Raw genomic sequence first — 17,505 nt, 5'->3', positions numbered from 1 at the left:
TTTCTCAAACAAGTAATTAATTCAGTTCACCATTTCAAATTTGTTACGAGCAGTAATCTCAGTAAGGGACTGTTCAGCAGTATAAATCCTAGGAAATCCTTATTTATAAGTATAAATCTTATGTTGGCATCTTCTGAACACTAAAATAGGTCTTTTGCTGTCTGGTCAGGTGTCCTCCATGTCACAGCTGCCTAGGGAATGGCAAACAAAAGGATTAAACTGCCCACATGAATATTCACCTCCCTTCTCCGCACAGCAAACTGTCCCCAAATTGCTGTTCATTGATACATTTGCCCCATGGCCCCCTTCCCACAACAGGTCCCTGGACCGAGGAGTCACAGAGGAGTCAACTGTACAGAGGAATCCCAATCCGGATTGCCCCATGCAGTAAACATAGGGTTGGCTTCCATCCTCTGAACACTGGAGAAGCTGGAGAGGAGCTACAAACTGCCAGACTTTGTGCTCTGAAAGTCAGTAGGAGAAGAGAAAAAGAGACCTATGATCTGCAGAGGTTTTCAAAAGTGGGAGCAGGCTCTGTACCTGGCATTGCAGAATCGTGGGTGAAAAAATACCTGTTTTTTGCAGTGAAAAACTAAACGATGAACAGCACCTGTACTTTCCTTGCCTTTCGGCTATTGTATGTGAAAGATCCAGACCCATCAGGGCAGCACTGTTTACTATTTCCCAGCATTTGGCAAAATATTGGCAAAAGTTGCAACCTGAGACCCTCTGGAAATTGAGAGAGGCATGATTATTTTTTTCCTCTTGGAATTTTCTCCAGAAAAGTAGATAGGACAGTAAGGGGACATTCCTTTCATTATCATGATACTGGTGAATAATGATATAACAGAATCACAGAATCACAGAATGTTAGGGATTGGAAGGGACCTCAAAAGATCATCCAGTCCAATCCCCCCGCCGGAGCAGGAACACCCAGATGAGGTTACACAGAAGGCGTCCAGGCGGGTTTTGAATGTCTCCAGAGAAGGAGACTCCACAACCTCCCTGGGCAGCCTGTTCCAGTGCTCTGGCACCCTCACTATGAAGAAGTTTCTTCTCAAATTTAAGTGGAACCTCCTGTGTTTCAGTTTGTACCCATTGCCCCTTGTCTTATCATTGGTTGTCACTGAGAAGAGCCTGGCTCCATCCTCATGACACTCACCCTTTACATATTTATAACCACTAATGAGGTCACCCCTCAGTCTGCTCTTCTCCAAGCTAAAGAGCCCCAGCTCCCTCAGGCTTTCCTCATACGGGAGATGCTCCACTCCCTTAATCATCTTCGTGGCCCTGCGCTGGACTCTCTCCAGCAGTTCCCTGTCCTTCTTGAACTGAGGGGCCCAGAACTGGACACAATATTCTAGATGCGGTCTCACTGGTCTATACTGGGACCAAGAGTCTGGAAACACAGGGATGTGCTATGATGGAGTGTAACCTTGCTGTGTGAATTAAAAGTAGATAGCAAAGAGCTATCTACAAGTGAAGTACTCTCTGCAACATCTCGATCAAGCCTAAGGGAACAGCAGTCCAGGGCATTGAGTGTCCCTGTGTTCTCCAAGCCAAGTGTCGGCTTGTTGGGGGGCTGGGAATTGCAGGGGTGGAATTGACAGGCTGCCAAGCTGGTCACACTGATTGTGGCAACTTTTGCAATGAGGCAAGAGTTAGACTTTGTGGCCAAGAGTTAAACCTTGCAAACCCGTGTCAAAAAACCTAAATGTTTTGTAGTCCATGTGGGTTTTTTTATGCATTTGCACTGTTAAAAAATAAGTCTCTTTTGGAAATGAGTCTTAATTTTGAAAGCTTTTTGATTTTCCCCTTTATATAGTGTTCTTACACTATAAAATGGCATCATCTACTGCTTTTAAAATGTACTGTAAGCTGTAAGACTTGCATAAAAAATGCTACATTGAGCTAATCAACCTCTTCAGACCAGTAGGTCATGGCACTGAAACTGCCTGTCCATGAAAGCATAAGTTCCTCAGCTTTACAGGCCCATTACAGCATACAAATCACTCAAAACAAACCCACAGAGAAATAACCTCCCCTTCCCCACTGCTGCCTTGCTGTGGGAAAGGCATTTCGCTGTCCTGGATTTCCCCCCAGACTGAAATCACATCCACCATTCAATACAAAATTAATAAAGGTGTGGAGAGCATGTTGAGCAAACACTGACATATCCCCAATGGTGAATTTACATCCCCCCCCCTTCTGTTTAAAATTAATAAAGGAAAACGGAGCACACAAAACCAACACAGGAGAGTATAAAGCCCCACATGTAGAGCCCATCAAGGTCTGGCACCGTGAGCGAGCTGCTGTGCTGGAGCTGGTGATGCTAAGTGTTAGGCAAAGCATGAGCTAGATATGCTGGTTCCCTTTCTCAGCCAGTCTCAGGAGGGCTCCCTGGCAGCATGTCCAGTGGATTTGTCACCTGGGAGTGGGCATCACCTGGGTTATTTTTGTTCACAACATTCCTGTGCTGTTGCCTTCTTTCTGCAGGTGATGTGCAAGATAAAAGATGCTGTTACAATCCGGGGCTTGCTGGGCTGCGTCCCACCTTCTACTTGCCTTCTGCCCTTCCCTCTCCCAAAGACACATTCTGCTGTTGTCGGCATGCGGTTATGGGACTGTAAAAATGCTCTGTGATCTGAACAACCAGCCAAAGGCTTCATTGGCCATGGTGATAGGCCAGGGACTGCTGGAGCAAGGGAATGCAGATGCTATTAACGTCCACTGCATTAGTCCCCTTCAGTTAATTGCCATATTTCAGTACAGAAAATATATGAGAGTCCCCAAAGATTGCCTTGGGTAAATCTACCTGAATGGTTACCTGGCCCTTGGGTACCCGTCTATGAACTGGAAGGTCTGGCGTGGAGATCAAACACCAGGAAGATGGGCTCTAGTAGTTGTCCTGCAGCAATTGCACATAATCCTTTGTACTCAAAGCAATCAGTAGCCTCTTCTTGACCGGCAAATATTACATCTGTACCCTTCAGACCCATGCAGACCTCCTCTGCAAGTGCCAGCCATCGATCTGGCTGCAGAAGCTTCCCACAACCGATCGGGAGTAGTTGGAAACTGTCAGTTTTCTAAACGGTTATGGCTGCACATTTCTGAAGAGATAAGAGTTGTCTTGTATTGCATGCTGGCTTCAGGTTAAACTTTTCTTTATCGCTGTGATGTTCCGCAGACACTGCCGGTTACCCCCAGGTTTGCAGCGCCAGCTTCTCCCACCAGTTAATGTGTATTTTATGAGCCCAGAGATGATGCTGCGGAGAGTGGAGCTGTGCCAAGAAGAGTTGTTCCTGCTTGTCTTCATCCTTGTCTTTTTTTTTTTCTATACTTGCGGCAGCTGAAGGAGGGGAGTGCTGTAGCTGTGGCAAGAGAAAGCATCCCAAACTGCTGTGTAGCGTGATGATGGGTGTGCAAATTTACAACTGCCTGGGAGCAATGTGTCAGCCATGTGTCTGAGGCTCCTTGTATACCAGCTCTTCACATTTCTTCTAAGAGCAACTGCACCAGTTGGTTGTGGCCTGTTTGAGGTCTGCAAATGGTACTGAGTGCCCCAGAAGTGGCCTCTGTTTGGGGACTGGCTTGCAAAGACTCCAGAGATTTTTCAAGTTTGATCCCTCAGGTGGGATCAAATCTGTCACCAGGCATCTTCTTGTGCCCTGTGGGACAGACCCATAGCGTTCTCTGTCTGGCAGCAGCCCCATGGGCCCTGGGTACGTGGTCAAGCTGCTAAGCCACGAATTTCAGAAGCAAATTTCGTAAACAATTCCTTATAGGTGACTTAAAGGTGAACTGATGATTTGGATGAGGCGACTGTGTGTTAGGTAGGATGAAGCTGTTGCAACAAAACATCTTCTTCCCAAGAAAATCCTTCCTGTAGGCGAGTCTTTAGTTATCTTTGTAACCTTTGTCATTCTCTCCTCCCTGGGGAGTCTTCTCTGTGACCTTTGCTATTCTAGCAAGGCGCCTCATAAATTATTATTCTTTTAAATGGCACTTAGGCTGTCGTAGTGGCTGCTAGCCTTGAAGATTTGCAGTCTACCCTGTAATTTTGAGAGGGAAAAAAAAATGGTTAAGTGACAGAAGAAATATTGTACTTCACGATAAAACTACTTTTGTGTTTCGTTTTCTGCTCAAGTCGTTCATATCCCTGTCACTAATCTCATTCAGGTCAAGGGCTTGAGGCAGAGAACAGGCATAATATTTTTGGTCAGACTGATGCATCTGAATATTACAAACATCTGTGATTTTGAAACTGAAACGAGCACTGTGTTAAATCCTCAGGAAAATAATATTAAGGCATAATAGATTACTGAAGTTTGCATTTCTTTTGGCAATTCAGAGCAGGATCTTTTGGCTCGTTATTCCAGACGTTAATGAACCTGCTCACACAAAGGGAGCTGCTCTATATGGCTGCAGATTGGATCCTGAATTCTGCAAACTTTATAGGAAACTCTGCAGGCCAAGTAGCTGAAATAATAAAGAAAAAATTAATCAGGCGCACATTAATGTGAAGCATGGAAGAAAACATCTGCAGCACTCAGTGGACGTCTGGGTAACACACTTGCAGTACTGTTTTGCCAGCTTACATCTGGAGTGGTTCATCAGAAGAGAACAGATGCTAGTGTGAAATAGGTCATCATAGCAGCAGGGCATCAGAACAGAGATATTTCTTTTTTTTTTTTTTTTTTTTTTCCTTGCAGTAACAGCTATTCCTTTTTATTCGCACCAATTATGAAAATGTTAGCCGAGTCTGAAATGTGGATGCATGTATCGTGACAAGCCAATGCTCTTAAAGGGCATCAAGGTAAAAACTAACCTAACGAGAAGGCTTCAGAGAAGCAGTCCCTTTGCAGTACACACTAAGTACCCTTTAACAGACATAGTGACTATTTTTTGTTAAGATTATATTTTTCCCCCCCTTGCTTTATTTTTACATTTTAGTAGAGATGTTACTGAGTGCCTTCTTGATGGCAAATGCCCAGAAGCGGAGATGCTAATTCACGGGAGTTTCATCAGTCATTTCAAAGGAGAGGTCACATAGATAAGAAAAATGAACAGTACGCAGTATGTGAAGCAGTGACATTCAATGAGTCCTTGTCACTAGCAGCCATTAGCATGCAAGCCTGCTGTTATGTTTCAGTGCTTTATGTGCTTTTCTTGACCAGGCAGGGAGCCTTCGGAGCACTGTAGCAGTTAATGCCATACAAGTTATTGTTTCTTTCTTGAATGCCTTATATTTTTAGTACCGTTTAGATGCTTCTCTGTCCCCCTGTGCATCTAAAATTTTAAAGAGAATCAAAGAATGCATAATTTATATCTGTCCCAGAGGTAATGGAGTGACTCAATGATATCTGTGAAGGGGATGATTTTAAATTTCATGTCTTATGCAAGAGGTGATTTTTATATGAAAACTGCAAAAATTGGCCTCGGGGATACCCAGATAATTATCCTTACAACAACGGGTGTGGATTCCAGGAGGATTATAGCAGAAAACTATCATGTAGTGGATTTACCCTTGTGTATCATGGTTGTCACAATTGAAAACATAGCAACTGATAGATCTCAGGGAAAATAACTTGTATTTTGACTTGAAATAGCACATACAGGAGGTGTGAAAAGACATGTTTACTTTGATTCTGTTGAAGAATTCATGCAAGATGCGAGGCATTTTTTTACTGCTGAAATTCTTTCCTTCGGTTAAAGGAAAAAACAATTGTTTACTGATGTTGGGCAGAACCCATCAGTACATGCTTTATCACACAGCACAGTTCCACTAGACTATTTCTGGTTTCATTTACCAAAAGCCTAGAAGTGCCATGGCTAGAAATAAATGTCTGCTTCTTTGATATGCTATATGTTTGAAAATGCACTTTAAGGTCTGTATTACAGACAGTTCAAAGGGAATACAAATTGGTGCAGTATTCTCTCTCTTTTCTTTCCAGTCCAATCCCACACATTCATTGTATTTTTATCAAGACTGTTTTCAATAACACGTCTTTAAAAACAACCTACCATTTTTTATTTTATTTAACTTAGACTTTGTTATATTTAAGTAATTGTTATGATCTTTCTGCTTCTGTACTTTAAAATGTTTAACATCCTCTAAACCAATTCTAAACTGACTTTTAGCATTATGTATCCAAGGAGACAGCTGATCTTATTTGCTTTTCCTTTGTAAACCTTCTAGTTTTAAGCATACTTTCCACTTCTTGCAGGGTTGGCCATGAGAATTTGCAACATTGCTTTGGAAATACCGTGATGGGGCCTCTGGGAAGTTACCTTAGTTCCTACAGGTCTGTAAACTATTGCATTCTCACTGTTTCAGCATGTAGACTCCTGTGATGACTTGTTATCATTTTTATTTCAAATGCATGCAAAGCAAATTAAAACCCAATTTTATTCTGGAGCAAGTGTGAAAAAATATTTCTGTTTCTTGCAAAATGTTTGGGACATGTTTAGGTTCTGTTACCATTGTATATATGTAGAGTAACACATCATCTTTCCTTTGAAGTGAATTATTGCAGTTTACAGAGTTGAACTGCAGAAAGGAATTGGGCCTGTAAGTAATTTTCACCTCACCACTATGTCTTTCGGTATGTGTTGAAACTGCATTACCCTAAAAGGCTCTGCAATCGATTGCCCCCACCCAGGTTGCTAATATGTGAGCGGCTGTCCCACCGCTATAGCTGTGGATGTTTCCAGAAGCACAGATAGCAAAGGGTCAGCAGAATTACTGGGGCTTTCAGGTCAGGAGGAGCTCAGGTTCATGGAAAGTTTAAGAAACTAATGAAATGGAAAAAAATGTTGATATTTAAGAGACTGTAAAAAGAGCAGAATAATAATGCCTTGACTCCTATAGTGTCAGCGTGGCAAGGAACAGTGAGGAGCCTGTAGCTGATGCTGTGTCCTTGTCAGCCAGAATGATGGTGTTATAAGTGTTATAAGCACTGTGGTCCGCAATCACAATGATTTAGAGGGTCGAAAACACTGCCCTGCATTTCAATATGTTTTCCTATGCAGCTATATAACAGAGAAAAAATTGATTTTGTGCTGTTTTCAAAGGTAGTACTGAACAGCATTTTTATAGAAATTTGGTCAGAAAAAAAAAAAAGGAATCAACTTTTCCATCTGTTTGGTCACACCCCCCTATCAGAGCACACTCAGGGTCTCTGGGAGTTGTATCTGGCCCTAAATAATAATTTTTAAAAATGTTCATGTTTGGAATATGTTCTATTTCATTCACTTGGTTTATCTGAGAGGACTTAAGGTATTATTGCTTTCTTTGTTGCCTGTGTAGGCACTTACTATGCCATTAGTCTGTATGAATTCTGTTGGGAAAGTGGCTTGTAAACCTTAAACAAAACCAAATGCAGGTGGATTTAGGGCATGAGATGTATCCAAAACAATTTTTAATTCATTCTTGGAAAATGTTATGATTTGGTAATATCTTTCAAAGCCACCTCAGCTCCAAAGTGCTTTAGAAACTATTTGAACCTAGATATAAACCTCACGCATGGCTACAGCTTCCATAATGAGCAAAAGCCCCAGATCAAACTGGTTGAAATACTGCAGATTACAGATCTGATCACGATGCCTCGGGCCTGTGTTAAGTGAAAGGTCTGTGTTCAAAAGTAAGTAGCTTTTCAGACTGATTGCACAACCGTTGAATGATCTATGTCATGCTAAAGCTTTATGACTGCACAGTTTCTTTCTTTAATGATGATACTCCGTAGGACAAAAAATTTGTGTTTTTCTTTGGCGGCGGGAGAAAGAAGTGCAAATACTGAAGACATTTAGCATAAAGGGAGAAAACTTGTTGCACGTGTTGGTATTTGGGTTGTAAACCCTTTACGAGCAGCAACAGCTTTATAAAATATTTGTTTCTAGACCTATCTACGAGCGTTATTTGAGTCATGGCTCACCAAAGACTTCCAAGAGCTGCTGCTAAATTTGCTGAAGCAAAGTGTGGTTGGGCCTGTGTCCTAATGAATTTGATACAAACACAGTCAATAGCTGCTATGCAAAGAAAGCTTAGGCAAGTAATTTGTCTAAAACATGTTTTAAAAGTTTCCTTGTTCACAAGCCTGATTCCTGAAGAATAATGGCTTTGTGATATACATACAAATTAGTATTGTGTTGTTTGAAAAGAGGATAAATATTATATTAATTTGATATATATACATACTAGGTATATGTATACTAAATGGCATAAAATGTTCTTTGTATGACTGTGCTGCACCTACATTATAATGCAGAAGCAAAGGAAAACCAATTAAACTGAAAGGCAAGACATTTCTACTGAAAAGGATAGACAAGATGTAATTTTCCGTTGGAAAGTATTGCCCCAAGATATTGTCAAAAGGTATTGCATTGAACCTTTGCAAGAAATAGATATTTACATCAATTAGAATGCCATCATTGATGTATTTTTCATATTACACAGTTATAAAGCAATTATACAGCAGTTGCCTGGATGAGGACTGAACTCATTGGTCCTCAACCTGGGGATTGGGTGAAGCTTCTTTTGCAGCTTAAGTAGGTATCTCTTGTACTACTTCTGTGTAGCATCTGGTATTGACATTAAAGGAAAAGAGGATACTGGTCTGGCCAAATAATTTCTTTAATCCAGGTCAGGTTTTTCCATTTATCCCATGTCTTTCACTGCAAATTTTTTTTTTTTCTCATCAGTATCTCTTCCCCTCGTACAGTTCTTGTTTTCTTACTCTCTCTTTCATTTCCTCACCCATTCTCCAGAGAAGTCTCTTTGTCTCTGATATATTTGTTCCTTGTTCTTTCTTTGTTGGAGTTTTATTCATTTATTGCTGGAGTTTCTTAAATTTTTCTGTTGGGGTCACTAAATGATGCATCGGAGTGTCTTCAAACCTTTGCTCTTGGCACAGCAAAACAAGTGTCTTGGTTTTAGGGGCAGCAGATTAAAACAAAGGCAGTGAAAACAGTTCACGGTGCCATGTGGGATGGGAAGCCCCCATCTCCTGGAGCTGGGCTCCTCTGCCCCGTCCTCCTGTCTGTAACACATGGTCTGGGCACATGGTCAGCTGGTGCTTGCTCCTAGGGAGTGTTTTGTGTGGAGAGTGCTATTCCATTGTCTTACTGCTCCTTCTGTAATGAAAACACAACTGGGAAAATACCAATCTATCTGTCAAAAGTCATGGAGGGGAGAGAGGAAGGAGGGGAAGAGCCTAGGGAGAGTGCTTTTCCATACGAGCATGTAAGCACAGCAACCATACGTTTGATCTCCGTAGCAGTGCTGCACATGGACCTGGAGCTAATGCACAAACCAGAACCGTCGAGGCAAATGGGAGCGTGTTATCTTCATGCAACTTGTATGCAAATTACCTGGCTAGGAAAAGGTGGAAAAGAAAGGGGATGTTACTACCTGGAAATATGCCATGTGTGCATTTGATGCATATATTTGAATTATTGAACAGAGGGAAACCAAATAGCCTGGTAGCTGGAGGAAATCTATAAGCTATATGCTCAAAGGAAATGTGGCAGGATAAAATGGGAGGGTGGGGGAAGTAAACCTCACAAAGCTGCCATGGAGGGACAGTTGCATTTTATTAGAACAGAAATTAAGATTGTGAGTTTGTAAAGACTATTGTGTCCAAACCATGGGTTGTATGTGCAAGCTAATATAAACACATATATGCATTTTTTATTTTTGAATAATGGTTCAGAGGATCTGTGACCATCCACTTAGGTTTCTTATTGCCCACAGCACAAAAAGGAGCAAGTGATTACTAGAAAAAAGAAAATGACCATTTGCTCACCTGAGTAAGAGCAATGGCCAGAGCAGGAGTTCTGCAAGAGGCAGACTGACCTTCCATTGGCTTCTATGTTTTGAATTGTTTCCAAGGAATTTCAAGGAATGGTGATGAGTGCTTCCTCTGCTGGGGGGAACAGCCTGAAAGCATCCTTAAATACCTCCCTGTTGTTTAATCACAGCTACTTCCCAGAAAAATGGGAAAACAGTTGAGAGACTCCTGCAAACTACGCAAAGTGTCTGTAGACTCAGATCAGGAGTAAGGCTCTTTATTAGCCTTACTCCAGTGCCCATCATCCTCTGTTTCAAAGTGGCAATTATAGGATGATCTTTGCTGATCTTAACTCCTGGGGCACTACTTAAAAGAAGGAAGATCTTCAGTGTCAACAGTCAAGAACAGCTTAGAGGCACCAAAAATAATTTGGCTTGTTCAGCTGCATTACCAACAAAAGCAAAGATGTCTAGATACTCTGTAAGAGATATTTATCTAATCTTCCAGTGAGAAAGATTTCAGCGCCACCCCGTGTAGTCTCTTCCAGAACTACACAACACTTAGATGGTATTTCTAAAATCCAAGTTATGCTTCATTTGCTGCATAGGAAGCCATTTGGTATCTTGTTTCTAGAGAAGATAGAGAACAGTTGAACATAACTTTATGGTAAGCTGTCAAATATCAGAAGGAAAAATGACTTAACATTGTAGTTGATTTCATTTGTTTATCTATTTTTCAGAATAAGCGTTTGCAGATCCTACAGGTCCCATTCCAAAACATTTTTTCCTGTCTTCCTCCCATGTACCTTCACCCTTACATGTATTGTTAACTTCTTGATTCAAGTGTCAGCATTCAGAAGCTGAATATAGTCAATATGACTTCCAGACGGATACAAATTCCATAAAAGAAGCCCAAAATTTAGGTCTATAATTATTATGGGGGTATACCCTCCATTAAAATGACTCCAGTCCATATCATACTTCAGCTTCAGGTGGAATGACTGCTAGTGTCTTCTCTCTCTCTGCCCTTTAAACTCTTCTCAGTATGATACTGGGTAATGAATGGCATTGTTGGAGAGACAAGTGTGCAACTGATAGCGCTCAGCGTATGGATAATGACACATCTTGCACCTTTTCACTGCCCACATTCTGTCTGCACATAGATATCTGAACAACAGATGAGGTGAAATGGTGGCCATAGCATATTTCAGAAATAATAGTTGTCCACTCAGGTCCCTTTAAAAAAAAGACAGTAAAGCACTGCTAAGTTTTCTATCAATAAGACCTTCAGAAGAATCAATCTCACGTCATGAATAATAATAATAGAAGAGGGAGGACAGCTGCTGAACTGAACATCATCAGTATTGACACCTTCCAGGAGGAGTAATCAGTAATCCCCTTGACCAAAGCAGGTGTCACAACAAGATAAAAGTCATAAGCTGCAGCTCCAGTGAGAGTCTGTTGCCATAAACAGAAAGATATTAATTGATTTCTCTTCTGAAAGGCAGTTAAAACATCTCCAGTTGAGAGAAGGAGAAATCCACTGTCACTGCTACTGTCCAAGTCACCAGAAATAGCAGTGAAACTTGCAAAGCTTCTTACTTAAAAAAAAAACCAAGGAGTGTTCAGATGGCCAAGTGCCAACCAAAACGAACAGTTACAAAAAAATCCTTTCTTTTTTCCACCACAGCCCAGCACAATGCTGGCAGACTTGTGTCCCTTCTCTCTTGCTTTTTAGCTAAGATATGCAGAAAGGCTACCAGTTCAAATAGTAAAAATTGAAGGATTTTTTTTAAAAATTTGTGTACATGAGAATCATAGAATAATTTAGGTTGGAAAGGACCATTAAGATCATAGAAACCAACCCGTAACCTAACACTGCCAAATCCGCCATTAAAGCTTGTCCTTAAGCACCACGTCTACAGGTCTTCTAAACACCTCCAAGGTTGGTGACTTCCCTGGGCAGCCTATTCCAATGCTCAGCCTCTGCTTCCAAGAATAAACTTTTCCTAATATCCAATCTAAACCTCCGCTGACACAACTTGAGGCCATTTCCTCTTGCCCTATCGCTTGCTACTCAGGAGAAGAGACCAACACCCTCCATGCTCCAACCTCCTTTCAGGTAGCTGTAGACAGCGATCAGGTCTCCCCTCAGCCTCCTTTTCTCCACGCTAAACAGCCCCAGTTCCCTCAGCTGCTCCTCATCAGACTTGTGCTCCAGACCCATGACCAGGTTTGTTGCCCTTCTCTGTGCTCTCCCCAGTACCTCAATGTCTTTCTTGTAGTGAGGGGCCCAAAACTGAACACAGGATTCGAGGTGAAGCCTCCCCAGTGCTGAGTACAGGGGCATGATCACTGCCCTAGTTCTGCTGGCCACGCTAGTTCTGAATGATGATGAGTTTGTTTCTGCAATGAACATATTTGCAATGCTACCACCATTAGAATCTGCCTGTGATGATTATTCATCTCTTTCTTGGCAGCCTTGTAAAACCTCTTTGACACTATCTTAATTCAGGAGCAACCTTGGTCCATCCTTACGACTCACAACCGAGCAAATTTAAATCAATAGTATAAGTAATATTTAAGCAAAGCCTTCATTTTGATAAAGTTTCAGCCTTCTTTCTAGGCTGAAGTGTAGTACACATATCACTTTGGGACTGAAAGTCCTAAAATATGCTGCTTCAGAATGACTCAGATTTCTAGGGCCAATTATTGTTTCAGAAAAGGGAGAAAATAAAGAAATTGAAATTGATCATGAGATGCCAAAAGTGAAAAAACAAAAAGCAAAACTTAAAGAAAACCACATCAACATTAATGTGAGTTGGTTGGCTCTATAGAAGAAATCATCTAATAATGGCTATAGGCAACCACGCAGGAAATAACGCGTTCCTAATTAACGGATTTGATCCCACATTTGGAAAAAAACCAAAACCAAAACCAAACCAACCAAACAAAAAACAACCAAAAAACCCCACTGAATATTGTGTTGAGAAGGTTTTACAAGGATCAGAGGAAAGCTTGGCCAAGCAGTTTGCTCAAACAGCAAAACTGAAAATAGAAAGATGAAAGAATGTCTTGGCTCAAGACACTTGGCTCAAGAGTGGCTCAAGCCACTCTTTAACTTTGAGCTTTCAGAGCACTATTAAAAATTAACTAAGGAAAAGGTAATACATACTATAGCCAAAAATCTCCTAGAACTCAAAAAATATTCTCCAGCTCACTATCCACAGGTTTTTTTTTCCTAGAATCATAGAAAATCAGCAAGTAGCTTGAGGGCCCTGCAGCTGCGTCAGCTGTGCTGACACTTCCCATTAGAGCTGTGTCTGACCTGTTTCATTTCTGAGGGCCACCACTAATGGAGATTGTCTGAGAAATTCATTTCAAGGCCTAACTTTCCTTACAATTAGAAAATAATTTTTGGCTTTTCTTAACCTGCAAGTTACTTCTGTCCTACCTGCAATGAACAAGAATGGGTTATTCCCTTTTTCCTTGCCACCATCTTTAATATTTTTAGGGTCTTCTGTCATGTTTTCCCCAAGTCTTTACTTTTTAACATTAAACAACAATTTGTTCCTTCAGTTTTTTGTCATGTTTTGTAGAGTACTCACTGTCAATTGGTCACATCCTCCTTAAAATGCGGCATCCAGCACTGCACATAAGGTTATGGTTGAAATCTATCCAAAGCGAAGTAATAAAGAAGAATTTCCTCATGTGTCTTGTAGATAACATTCTCACTTATACCTCCAATCTGACATTTGTACTTAGGTGACACTGACTCTGGTTAAGCTTGTGATCCACTGGATAACTTCATGTCCTTCTTAGCAAGACCAAACCTATTTGGTTACCTCCTGTTGAGTGTTTCCTGAGTAGACTGTTTCTGACCTCACCTCTCAGACATATTTGCCAGCAGCTCTAAGATTCCCTCAGTCAGTTATCTACATTTTCTAGGGTGAAATTCATAAGGCCCAGCCAATTTGAAAAATGCTATTTCGGTTTCCTCTAATCTACTTTTTTCTACTATGACCTGAATTTCTACTCCTTTGCCTTTAGTGCTAATTGTTGTGGTTTTCTGGTCGCAGCTGATCCTTCTAACAGCTTTTCCTCCCGTTGAGTAGCAAACCAACTCTCTCTTCTCACTATTGCTAATAGCGATATTCCTACTATTGCACTTAGTGGTTTCCTTAGGAAGATTTTCTACTTTTATATCCCCCTACCCAAAGTGCACTGCAATGTTAACGCAGACTAGAGGAAGGGCTTTGAAAGACAGCGTAAAATTTTCATAACATGGGATTCCACAGAGGCACTAGATTTACAAGAGCAATTGAAGGCAGTTATGACAGTACTTGACAGGTAACACACAGGTGTCACTATTCTTACAGCCTCATTGGAAACCTGACTTGATCTAACTAATAACAATGAACCAACATCAAAGAGAATGAAGGAAAACATTTCAGAGTGACCAAAGATCTTGAAAGCAAAGCTCATATGTTAAATCCAGGAGAGGGCTGAGTCTGAAATATGGCACCTGGTTCATAAAATTAACTGACATCATGTGGCATGCTTGGAGGAGAAATAATTTCTTCATAATGCTGTTATTTTAATGTTTGAAGGCCACTAATTCTCTTATGTAGTTAATCACAATGTTCTGTTTCTTTGACTCCATGAAAACACCCCAAGTGTCCTTATATTTTATTCATCTCTCTTCACTCAGCCTTTTTACTGTTTTGAGGTGGCAAAGAAACAAGGGGAGAAGGGAAAGGAGATGATGACAGAGTAATAGGTTAAGGACAAAGCTTGTGTGTGTGTGTGTGTGCGTGTGACCTATTTAGCAGTCTTTCCAAAATCCTGGCCAAAGTTCTGTAGACCACTTGCTTTCAGGTTCTCATGTCAGTCACACATGAGTGAAATCAATCAAATGCACTCTCTCCCCCAGTGAAATGTAGGTATACAGACAGAACTGGTTGTCCACTTTTTCTGGGGCATGGAGCATTCTGAGCTTCTGATCTTTCTATAATCCCTCCAGGAGCATACCCCTTTAATGCTGGAGACCTTTGCTTCCAGATTTTATAGCGGTAAGTCCCGTAATCCTTCCTCCGTTAATGCATCTTTGATTTTTCCACCTTTGTAACTCCTTCTGTAGGTTCAAGTGAGTTGAATTTTCTGTTGGGAAGTTTCTGTTAAGAGCCATACAGCCAGCAGACAGCTTGCAGTGCCACAGGACAGGCTTTCAGAAAAAAATAAATCAGTGTTTGATAGCCAAATGCAACATACTATTATAAGGTCTTTAAGTTAGAATAAAAAAAAAAACCAAACAAGTCTACATGGGTGACCTTTGTGGCAGCATTTATTTTGTTTGCTTCTATGAAGAGGTTTTACTGCACGTGCTGACCATTCAGTGGACTGCTGACAGTCTCACCACTGAATGCATGAGGTGCTTAAAATTATGGAGCCTGGATCAAATCTAAGACCCTGTTCTGCAATCCCAGGCCCTCCAGACATATGCTCAGACTACAGGCTTTTTGCCTGGCACCTCCAGTAGAAATCTGGAACTCAGCAGCCAACAGTCTTGGTCCAGAGTCCATTCTTCACTCTCCTAGTTCCCCTTCTGTACTCCCTCCTGCAAAATTTCCTTGAAAGTTTGAAATGATTGGTTTATATTTCAGTTCACCAGGATTCAGGTGCTCAGTGAGAGTCCACAGACATATAGCTAAGGGTTTACATGTACACAACCCTCTACTGGTACAGTTCCCTCTGCCCATTTTCCAAGCCAATCAGAAGCTGTATAGCACAGTTAGCATAATGCTGAGTACATACTAATAAATTGCCATCATTGGCAGTGTTTATTAGCCCTGACTCAGTACAGTAAACTTGGCCTCAGTGCTGCTAGTAAGTTTATGTGACTGCCAGTTGCCTCCGACCCTGAGCAGAACAATCTTGAATTTGCTCAGTGTGGGCTGAGCAGGCTGATGTCAACACCCAGACCATGCAGGCATGTGCTACCATAGGCTTTGCCCAACACTTAAAGGAAAAGCAAAAAAGTTAGGTGGATGAATGTCCCCCAAAACTCCCACCTCAGTTTCTGAGCTTCCCCTGGTGTCCCTGCAGACAAGGGGCAGACTGTGCTGTGGAGACACATCCAGGCCAGCCAGCAGGTCTACCCGCACCTGCCCATCAGATTCTCCCAGGCAGAGTTTTTGCTGGGTGCTCTACCTGCCTTCCTCTCTGTAGGCAGCAATTTGTGTGCTGCTTTGCTATCCGGCTGCTGGTTTTCATTAAACTTCTGGTAATGAAATTACCTTCTGTGACTTCTCTCCAACTTTTACGCTGGCTCGAAAGCGGGTTCAAATTTGCTACTGCCCCAGCTCTGCCAGTAAAGGTGTAAAGGCAGAGGTTCAGTTAAAAACCACCAGAGAGAACGAAAATAGTACCTGCTCTTTGCTCTTAGGCTGCATTTTTGTATTATTTTGATACTATGTTATACAGATCTGATCTCAGAGCACACTGCCTTCAAGCTCTCATTTCCACACTCATCACCAGAGGTTACTCTCCCTTTGGCTGCACTTAGTGGTTCGGCAGTTTGTTTCTACACTGGATCTGAGAAATGATTCATGTTAAAAGAACCACTTCCCCATTTATTTATTTATTTATTTACTTACTTACTTTCTTACTTATTTGTCTGTTTGTTTTTAATGACTCCAGTATGGTTTGGGGTGTGACCACATGAACGCTTGAGCTGAGGCAGCTGAGGGGATGTGGTGGAAGGGAGAATGGGTCAAGAACAAGGCCCTGGTCTACTCACCAACATCTCCGGCTTTATATCCCTCACTGCAGTGCTGTTATCATAAGGGCAAATCCCTGCTCACTAGTCTTCTTATCTCTATGTGTTTTATCTCTACAATTTGCTAGCTTATAGAACCCTGTCCCAGGAAAGAAACTGCCCTATCAGCCCAAAAGTGAACAATAAAAATTTGACTGTGTAAATTATAAGAAACATTTTTACTAAAAAAAAAATATCAAGAATTTTGCATATTCACTTTGGTATCCAGTGACAGGACATGTGGGAATGGCTCAAAGCTGCACTATGGGAGATTTAGACTGGACAGTAGGAAGCACTTTACTGAGAGAGTGGTCAAACACTGGAACAGGCTTCCTAGAGAGGTGGTTGATGCCCCAAGCCTGGCAATGTTCAAGAGGCATTTGGACAATGCACTTAACAACATGCTTTAACTTTCGGTCAGCCCTGAATTGCTCAGCAGTTGGACTAGATGGTTGTCATAGGTCCTTTCCAATGGAAATTTATTCTCTTCTCCTCTTCTCTTCTCTTCTCTTCTCTTCTCTTCTCTTCTCTTCTCTTCTCTTCTCTTCTCTTCTCTTCTCTTCTCTTCTCTTCTCTTCTCTTCTCTTCTCTTCTCTTCTCTTCTCTTCTCTTCTCTTCTCTTCTCTTCTCTTCTCTTTCCTCTCCTCTCCTCTCCTCTCCTCTCCTCTCCTCTCCTCTCCCTTCCTCTTTCATTCTTGATGTCATTCTGTATTTGTGGCAATGTGGCTTTCATGGTTGCATGATCTCCTTAGCACTTTGGTGTTCACATTCCTTAGGCAGCATGGGAAATGGCCAAAAGCTTACTCTTCAGATCTTTTAAGAGGTGAGGTAAAGAATAAAACAATTTGATCTCAATAACATTTAACTGTGCTATGCAGCATAGCTGAGTCGATTACTTTGG

General features: G+C 41.5%; 1 protein-coding gene across 2 annotated transcripts in view; it reads left to right on the top strand.

The window, feature by feature from the left end:
* ENOX1 (ecto-NOX disulfide-thiol exchanger 1) overlaps positions 1-17,505 on the top strand; it is a 365,314-nt gene that overhangs the window by 109,986 nt on the left and 237,823 nt on the right. For both annotated transcript variants that reach the window (XM_065637556.1, XM_065637549.1), the window contains exon 3: positions 6,228-6,305. The gene's annotated coding sequence lies outside the window, so the exon portion shown is untranslated. The remainder of the gene's footprint in view (positions 1-6,227; positions 6,306-17,505) is intronic.

The sequence above is a fragment of the Caloenas nicobarica genome, chromosome 1, assembly GCF_036013445.1.
Source record: "Caloenas nicobarica isolate bCalNic1 chromosome 1, bCalNic1.hap1, whole genome shotgun sequence".
Classification (NCBI taxonomy): Eukaryota; Metazoa; Chordata; class Aves; order Columbiformes; family Columbidae; genus Caloenas; species Caloenas nicobarica.
This window is presented reverse-complemented; position numbering and strand designations above follow the sequence as displayed.